The sequence below is a fragment of the Oryctolagus cuniculus genome, chromosome 15, assembly GCF_964237555.1.
Source record: "Oryctolagus cuniculus chromosome 15, mOryCun1.1, whole genome shotgun sequence".
In the NCBI taxonomy this organism is placed as follows: Eukaryota; Metazoa; Chordata; class Mammalia; order Lagomorpha; family Leporidae; genus Oryctolagus; species Oryctolagus cuniculus.
Genome location: NC_091446.1, coordinates 76,235,934 through 76,245,767, shown reverse-complemented (window position 1 = coordinate 76,245,767; position 9,834 = coordinate 76,235,934). Strand labels below are relative to the sequence as shown.

The 9,834-nt window shown below is 37.0% G+C and overlaps 1 long non-coding RNA gene across 1 annotated transcript in view; it reads left to right on the top strand.

The window, feature by feature from the left end:
* The first annotated feature begins 9,201 nt into the window (after positions 1 to 9,201).
* Positions 9,202 to 9,834, top strand: part of LOC138845406 (uncharacterized) — a 37,208-nt gene continuing 36,575 nt past the window's right edge. The window contains exon 1 of the long non-coding RNA XR_011382500.1: positions 9,202 to 9,326. This is a non-coding gene — a long non-coding RNA (uncharacterized lncRNA). The remainder of the gene's footprint in view (positions 9,327 to 9,834) is intronic.

Below are 9,834 nucleotides of genomic sequence, written 5' to 3'. Positions count from 1 at the left end.
TAAAAAAAATCACAATGAAAGAAGCTCCTAGCTCTTGGATTTAGATGGGCCAAGCACAGGCCATTGCAGCTATCTGGGGAGTGAACCAGTGGATAGAAGACTCTCTCTCCCTCTGTCTCTCTCTTTCTGTCTGTCTCTCTCTCTCTGCCTCTGCCCCTCTGTAACTCTGCCTTTAAAAATAAATAAATAAATTTTAAAAAAAGAAAAAAAAGTTTTGAAAAGGAAAAGAAGACCTCTCTCTTCTCAATCTGCTCCCTTTGCTGTGAGGCCTCTAGTGGTTGTGTGGTCTCTCTGAAACACAAGGCAGCTTTGTGGACATCACTGATGATGCTTGTCAGCAGGGATGGGGCCACACTGCCAGACTGCTTTGTTAGTCATCTCAACTGTCCATGTCCATTGCAGCTGCTCTGGAACTCATAGGAAGATCTCAGTTTTTGCAAACTAATGGAAGAACCACTTGGGTAAGAGGGAGTTTGTTACAGGGTTTTCCGACAAGTTAATGCATGGAAGTTACATCATTAGAACAAAAGAATGCCTTAATTCTATGTTGAAAAAGAAGAGTGGAAAGTGGTTTGCTGACAGGAGTCCTCTACTGCCCTTATACTAGAGGAAGGTTTATCCATCTTTAAAACTAATGAATGTGTTAGCATTCTAATTGCATTTAGAATTCAGAGTATAACTTGTAGAAATTGCTAAGATGCTTCGCTCAGTAAAGATGCCTAGAATACTTGGAAAATCAGAAAACATAACTTTTTTTCAGTTGGTGTGAAATTTTTTATGTGATTTTTGCCTCTGTGCATTTATTAAAAATATTTATGCAAAATGTTTACACAGTGCCTGGCACTGGATAAATGTTGGCTCCTTCGTGTCATGTGAAGCATAAAAATTGCATGCATGAAGTTATTTATTCAGTAACATTTAAAAAGAGAATCTTTTCCTTCCCATTTCATGATTTTTTTTCTCCCTAATGCTTAAAGAAGCATTTCTCAAACTGTTCAGTAATTTTGATGTGATTGGACACTTTTATCTTAGTCCAGGTTTAATAGACAGCACAGTCAGTGCTCAATGTCAAAGTTATTTGGGAGGGTGGTTTTATTAATCAATTCAGTTAATGATTATATTCACAATCTTTAAAATTCTTGTGCTTTGATAGAAATAGTTTTTCCCCTATTTGAGCTGGGACTTACACAAAGAAATGTGGTAATAGGTATGCCAATTACTCTGATCATTTTATACACATTTATGCACTCATAGCAATGTCACACTGTACCCCAAAAATATGTATGATTACTGCATGTCAGTTAAAAATAAAAATATATTAAATTTTAGAAGTAATTTTTCTGTTTCTACAAAAAGAAAATGCTGCTGGAATCTGTAGTGGAATTTAGGAGTTGTCTCCAACAATAGTGAGTCTTGGAATCCATTGATATTGAGTCTCACAGTTGTGAAGAAGAGGATAGCTCTCCATTTAATTCCTTCTGATTTCTTTCATATGTATGCACGTGTATATATAAATATATATACATATATATAGTTTGTACTTTGGATTATTTAAAATGGCAGCTTTTAAGAAATTAATTTCCAGTAGTTCCTTGTCACAAAAATAGTTGATTTTTAAAATTCATTTGTTTATTTGAAAGGCAGAGTTTACAGAGAGATGGCGGGAAATGTGGAAGGTAGAGAGCTTCCACCAGTTCACTCCCCAAATGGCTGGAGCTAGGCCAGTCTGAAGCCAGGAGTCAGGAGCTTCTTCCTTGTCTCCCATGTGGGTACAGGGGCCCAAGGACTTAGACCATCTTCCACTGCTTTCCCAGGCACATTAGCAGGGAGCTGGATTGGAAGTGGAGCAGCCAGGACTCAAACCAGCACCCATGTGGGATGCCAGCATAGCAGGTGGTGGCTTTACCTGCTACACCACAATGCTCACCCCCAGTAGTTGGTTTTGTATATTGCTCTCATATCCTTTGACTTTCTTAACCTCATGTATTCTAGGAGTTTAAAATTCTTTTTGTTAATATAAAGAGAATAGATGTTATGTATTACATAGGTACAGTTCTAAGAAGGTAAGCATACTTCCCTCCCTCCACTTTTCCCTCCATCAGTCCCCTCCTTCCTTTATTGTTTTTCTTTAATCTTTGCAGATACATGCTTTCAATCTACTCTGTAGTCATAGGCTTAATTCACACTAACCATAATATTCAACAAGTAAAAAATAGGAAGACCAGAGTTCTACAATAGTATAAACAAGGGCTAAAAGCGACAATCATATCACAAAATGTTTGTTTCATTCCTATAAATTTTTGATATTCTATATTAACAGCCACATATCAGAGAAAACACATTTGTCTTTTTCGGACTGGCTTATTTCACTAAGCATGATGGTTTCTAGTTGCATCCATTCTGTTGTGAAAGGCAGGATCTCATTCTTTTTTATGGCTGAGCACCATTTAATAGTGTACACACACACACACACACACACACATATATATATATCGCATTTTCTTTATCCAGTCATCAGTTGATGGATATCTGGGTTGATTCTAGTAGTTTTATACTTTGGGATTATCTGCACCAAAAATTTTACCATCTGAGTGAAAACAGTTTTCTTTGTTTTTTCCTATTTGTCTTTTATTTGTACTTGCCTTGCTGTTATGGTGACTAGAAACTCCAGTAACTACTGAATAGGAGTATCTTGTTCCTAGTCTTAGAGGTAGAATATTATCTTTTACCATTAAATATGATGCTAGAGTAGTTTTTTTAACTTTCATTGTTATTTTAAGTTTAATTTCACTTTATTGGAGAGAGAGAGAGAGAGGTACCCATCTTCCATCTCCTAGTTTACTCCTCAAGTGCTCACAACAGTAGGAGTGGGTCAGGCTGAAGCCAGGAGCCTGAAACTCAAGCTAAGTAAACTCAAGCTGAATCTCTCATATGGGAGGCAGGAACCCAAGTACTTGAGCCATTATCTGTTAATTATCAATCATATTTATATCATGACTGGATGTTGAATTTTGTTAGGAACTTTATCAGCATCTATTGAGATAATTATGTTTTATTTCTTGATGTGGTAAATTATATTGCTTTTTGACAGTTGAATGAGCCTTGCTTTTATAGGATCAACTGCATTTGTTGAAGATATGTTTCATTTTTATATATTGTTGAATTGATACTCAGATATATTTATTAAGGACTTTTGTATCTTTGTGAGGGATGTTAAGCTGTGGTCTTTTCTACATTTGTTAGGATCAGGATAATGCTAGTCTTATTTGATTTAATTAATTTATAATCTAATTGGCTTTATTTTTATTTTCCTTAAGAGTATGTATCAAACTGATACATGTTGACCCTTTAAATGTTGGAAGAACTTGCCAATAAAATATCTAAAGCCTTAGGTATTTGTTTCATGGGAAGTTTTAAATTATGGATTCATTTTCATTAGTAGTCAATAGGTTTGCTTAGGTCATCTACTTTTTTTTTTTTTTTTTTTTTTTTTTTGACAGGCAGAGTAGACAGAGAGAGAGAGAGACAGAGAGAAAGGTCTTCCTTTTGCCGTTGGTTCACCCTCCAATGGCCACTGTGGCTGGCGTGCTGTGGCCGGCGCATCACACTGATCTGAAGCCAGAAGCCAGGTACCTATCCTGGTCTCCCATGGGGTGCAGGGCCCAAGGACTTGGGCCATCCTCCACTGCACTCCCTGGCCACAGCAGAGAGCTGGCCTGGAAGGGGGGCAACCGGGACAGAATCCAGTGCCCTGACCGGGACTAGAACCCAGTGTGCTGGTGCCGCAAGGTGGAGGATTAGCCTACTGAGCCACAGCACTGGCTGTCTACTTCATTTTTGAAGAGTTTGGAGAGTTTATGGTTATTGAGGAATTTCTCCATTTTATATAAGTTGTCAAATTTGTGTACATGGAGCCATTAACAGTATTACTACCTTATTTACCTTTTTTTTTTTTTTTTGACAGGCAGAGTGGACAGTGAGAGAGAGACAGAGAGAAAGGTCTTCCTTTGCCATTGGTTCACCCTCCAATGGCCGCTGTGGCTGGCACGCTGCGGCTGGTGCTTTGCGCTGATCAGAAGCCAGGAGCCAGGTCCTTCTCCTGGTCTCCCATGTGGGTGCAGGGCTCAAGGACTTGGGCCATCCTCCACTGCACTCCAGGGCCATAGCAGAGAGCTGGCCTGGAAGAGTGGCAACCGGGACAGAATCTGGTGTCCCGACTGGGACTAGAACCCAGTGTGCCGGTGCCGCAGGTGGAGGATTAGCCTATTGAGCCATGGTGCCAGCCCTCTAATCTTCTTAGTCACAATGATAATTCTCCTCCAATTTAATATCTATAAAATAAGTGCTTCCAGTATTTTGTTTTTCTAAAACAAGTGATATAGAGCATTTTTCAGATTACATGTGTGTTTGTGAGAACTATTGGAATCTTGACAGTGACCTTAGGTGTTTGAGCTAGCTTCTGGTAGACTTGTGATATGCCACATAGTTATCTGTCTAAAAATTACTTAATGCATTGCAAATACTTGAGGGAGAAATTGGAAAATAACACAAGAATAGGTAGCGAAGATTAAAATGAATAAGTGGTGTAGTGAAATCATCTTTAGGGAAACTAAGTGGGCTAAACCTCTGAACCATTGATTGGAGAAAATTTACTGCTCATTATTTTATCTGATGCAATTATATAGCATTTGAAAGTTGGAATTTATAAATCTTTTAAGTTCTGAAATTAAATAATTTTTACTTAAAAATTTGAGTTGCTATTTTTGAGAATATATTTAGATTAAATTGTAAAAGTTTAAGGTAGCAGATAAGGAATAAACTGAAGGAAGTCAGAAGTACTGAATATGTTATCATCTACAAATGAACCCTTAGACATTCTTTTTAAAATTATAGTTAGATAAATTATAATAAACCTTGTGACATACTTTTTTCTTTTAAAGATTTATTAATTTATTTGAAAGGCAGAGTTACAGAGAAGGGAGCAGGGGGAAAGAGAGAGATAGAGATCTTCCATCCACTTGTTCACTCCCTAAATGGCTACAACAGCCAGTGCTGCTCTATGCTGAAGCCAATTGCCAGGAACTCATCTAGATCTCCTATGTGGGTGCCTGGGCCCAAGCACTTGGACCATCTTTCAGGCATATTAGCAGGGAGCTGGCTAGGAAGTAGAGCAGTCAGGACAAGAACTGGTATCCACATGGGATGCCAGCATTGCAGACGGAAGCTTCACCCCCTACACCACAGCACTGGACCCTGTGGCATGCTTTAAAGTAACTGTATCTTGGAGGATACATGAAAAATTTAAGAAAACAGAAAAATGAGCTCATTTAAATAAACTGAAGGGGAATTGTGGCCTCACATGCACAGCAAACTTTGTGAAACTTGGCAGTTCCTGTTCTTGATTCTAGAGCTTAATGTTGGTACAGTTTGTCTCTGTAGATTTAGAGAGCTGGAGAGGATTTACTGCTAGTCATTAACAGCAGTGACACGCTGAAGCAGACATCTTATTAAATGAGTTTTAAGGAGAAACATGTCTTTTTTGCAATAGGGCATTGGAAGTCATTCAGGAAGATTATAAAGGTATAATGTTTACCTCTGAAACTCTAGAAAATCACTTGTTCAAATCAGAAGAATTTAAAAGGTATAAACTATTGAAAGTAGAGATTTGTAATAGCATTTTTCACATGATCAAAATTAAAATTGCCCTTCTATTTAAAAATTCTTTTTTTACATCTTTAGGTTACTTTTTGTAAATGGGGGAAAAGGCACAAGAAAAGCCATTAATAGGAGTCAGATGACTTTTCTTGTCTCTAATATTAATTTGTTTAATGACTTTGGCAAATTCTGTTACCTCTTTAGTGCTTTATCCATAATGCAAAGGTTTTCTTGATGATTTCAAAGTTGTCTCCTTCCAGTTTTATACTTCTATGTTTTCTTGTCATTTTATAAGTTATACATTCTTTTTTAAAACTTTTATTTAACAAATGTAAATTTCAAAAGTACAACTTTTGGATTATAGTGGCGTTTCCCCCCATAACCCCCCTCCCAACTGTAACCCTCCCATCTCCCACTCCCTCTCCCTCTCCCATATCATCCTTCATCAAGATCAACTTGGTATATACTAAGTAAGCATTTCAACAGTTTGCACCCATACAGATGCACAAAGTATAAAGTACTGTTTGAGTAGTGATTTTACCATTAATTTGTTTAGTACAACACATTAAGGACAAAGATCCTACATGGGGAGCAAGTGTACAGTGACTCCCATTGTTGATTTAACAATTGACACTCTTATTTATAATGTCAGTAATCACCCGATGTTCTTGTCATGAGATGCCAAGGCTATGGAAGCCTCTTGAGTTCACAAACTCTGACCTTATTTAGACAAGGCCATAATCAAAGTGGAAGTTCTTTCCTCCCTTCAGAGAAAGGTGCCTCCTTCTTTGATGGCCCATTGAGTAGTCTTGGTGGGAAAGGTATGCATTCAATTGTAACCTATGCATGCATGCAACATTTGGAAAAATAAAATGACAGTATAAAGTGTTGAATTCTTGTTTATGTGATGCTGGCTGATACAAAATTAGATTACGATGCCTTGAGAATTTACCTGAAAGATAGAGAGGTTTGACTATTCAAATCTTATTCCAAAATGCTAAGAATTATTGTTATTTTCTCCTCAGAACACTAATTAAATAATAATTTAGATGTATTTGTACATTGAAACCAGCATAATTTTGTGAAATTACTGGTGTAGAATTTTAACTATGGAGTCATAGAAAGTGAAACTCAGGTTAAATAGGCTAGAAGTATCTTTGAAAACCCACGTTAGACTTGGGTTCAAATCTTGCTTTTGAAGCATATCTGTGGGGCCTGTGCCATGGCTCACTAGGCTAATCCTCCACCTGCAGCACTGGCACATGGGGTTCTAGTCCTGGTTGGGGTGCCGGATTCTTTCCCAGTTGCCCCTCTTCCAGGCCAGCTCTCTGCTGTGGCCCGGGAAGGCAGTGGAGGATGGCCCAAGTGCTTGGGCCCTGCACCCGCATGGGAGACCAGGAGAAGCACCTGGCAACTGGCTTTGGATCAGTGTGATGCACCAGCCACAGCGCGCCAGCCCAGCGGCCACTGGGGGGTGACCCAATGGAAAAAGGAAGACCTTTCTCTCTCTCTATCCACTCTGCCTGTCAAAAAAAAAAAAAAAAAAAAAAAAAAAAAAAAAAAAAAAAGAAGAAACATAGCTATGTTCTCTTAAGGAAGGTATATAATCTCTCTCTCTTGAGCCTTTTCTGTACATGGGAATAATAAAAATACTGATGCTAGAGGGTTGTGGGAGTTAAATGAACCATGTATTTAGTTTATTGGCCTAATGCCTGGCCCAGGGGTGTAGGATAATTAGTAACTCTTATTTAATGGCTTGCTCCAAATGACCCAGCACAAATCAATGTGTGTCTTAGAATGTTTTAAATCCCTAACTAAAAGTGACTTAAGATACAAGAACATTTGTAAACTAAAATAAAAAGAAAGTATATAGGTCCCATCCAGTTCCATGGTTACTTATTGGTTATTTGGTTAATGGTTGAAGTTCTAGTTTGGCTTTTCTAGAATCCTTGTGGTTTTCTCTTCCTTTGTAGAAAGTCTTTTTAGCTGTGTCACATTCTCACAGGGTAATACCCAAAGGTTGGTGTAGAACCCATTTTCCCTAGTAGATCTGTTTAATACTTGTTTTTAAAATGGACATGCTATTTCTCAGAATACCTCAGACTTTCCTCCTGTTTTATTAGCTACATTTGAGTTCCTTATCCTTTCCTAAGCATACATTGGTTCAGATTAATCAAGATCTATTTCCTTGGAACAAGAGGGAAGACATACTTCCTCAAAGAGTACCATGTGAATACAATCTGTCAGCTATTACAGAAAGCAGGTGGAGAGGGAGTGATTTGGGCAGTTGGTTTACATCTATTGAAGTGTTACTAAAAACTAGGCTTTTCCAATTATGGAAGATTGAAACATCTAGTATAACTCAAATATTACTCTCCATGTGTTAGCAAAAAAGATATTATCTCTGGAATTGTCATAATAAGGATGCAATAAGTAGTGAACTTGCATTCTGATCAGTGTTTTATATTACTTTTCTCCTCTGTACATACCTCCCCTATATGTTAAAAATTAAGTCCTATTACAGTGAATTCCCAGAGACTTAGTTGACTTGCATTTGTAGTAGTGAGTTTTGTTTCAGCAATTATCCCATTGCTTAAGGATGGAAACTATGTAATGTAGAGATTGTTGTTTATAGCTGGATTTTATGTTCCATAGGAGATTGGAATAATCTGAGTACAATTATGAAAATTTTAATATTGGTAAATATTTTAAAAATAGGAATGTGTAATTTCAACTTGATGTAGTAATCAAGGATTTCTTAGGTTTTTCTATGAGAAAGTATATTTACCTTCAGTGGGGTTGCTTAACAAATAATTTGGTTACATTTCAGCTTTACATAACAGTGAATTCTCATTTTCCATCTTTTCATTGTATTTGATGATGATTTGAAAACACCAATGTTTATGCAGTATATACACTGTGTGCTGTATAATTGAGTATACTTTGAGAGGCATCACATGTAAAGAATTCATTTGAGAATTGAGAGGGACAGATGGTCTTGTGGTCTTGTCAAAGGGTAGAGATGCTTCAAAAAATTACAGTCCAGTAAAGAGAACACATCATTAAAGAGGCTTGGTAACATTGCACATATGAATAGGTAGCCTGACTTATGAATTGGTGGTATTTAGTAGCAAGTAGATTCCCATCAAAAATGCATTCAAGAAGAGTACAATAATGACTATATAGCACCATAATCATTTAGAAAACTATAAAATTTGCAATTGTATTCTTTATATACTGTATATCACTATATATATCTATATACATAATACTGTATATATTTTAGCACATAATTACACACTGTGTGAATTATATGTAGTATGTTTTTGAACAATTTAAGAGGTTGCCAAGCATAGTTGGACTGTTTGAAATTCTGATCTCACTGGCTGACTCAAACTCAGTCCCTGAATAAGATGAGGGACTACTGAGTAAAGACTGATATTTGCTATAAAAGTTTAGAATCATTTTGTAATGTGTAACTTTTTTCTTGATTTGGTTTTTTTACCCCCTAAGAGAGCCCCTAATTACTTTGTGTGTGTATGCAGAATGAAACCAATGTAAAAATGTGTGTTTTTGTTCAAGCAACTCGGTGTAACTGTCACCAAAAATCTAAAGAGGAAAAATGCACTTATGCTGACAAATATACCCAGACTCCCTGGAGAAGAATTCCTGTGAGTAACAAATGCTCTCACCCTCCTCTCCTGTCATTTGCTATTGATGTTTTGTCCACTCTTCTTACTCTTAATCACTAATAATTTTGAATCTGCTTATGGCTTTTAGTTTTTTTTCTTAGGCAAGTTGTTTTTTCTAGTCTCTTAGATGTGAATGTGCTGCTTTCTCAAGCTTCACTTGTATGTCCCGCACAAGTGAATGTGCCTTTAATAACTTCCATTCTGCACACTGCAGCTCATTTTATTTGAATGTCTTCTCTCCTGTCATTGCATGTATCTATGAGAGTAATATTTGCAGAAGCCCTACAATAAACAGAAGTCCCATATGCAGCTGTTGCACCTCAACAACATACCACATTTTGAAAATATATTATGTCAGCAAAGTCCTTTTTTTTGCTGAAACTCTCAAAGTATGTTTTAATATTTAGTCAAATGAATGTTGACGGTATCAGGAAATAATGAATGGGAAGGTATAGGCAGTAAAGATTATGGTTTAGAAATAGTTAGG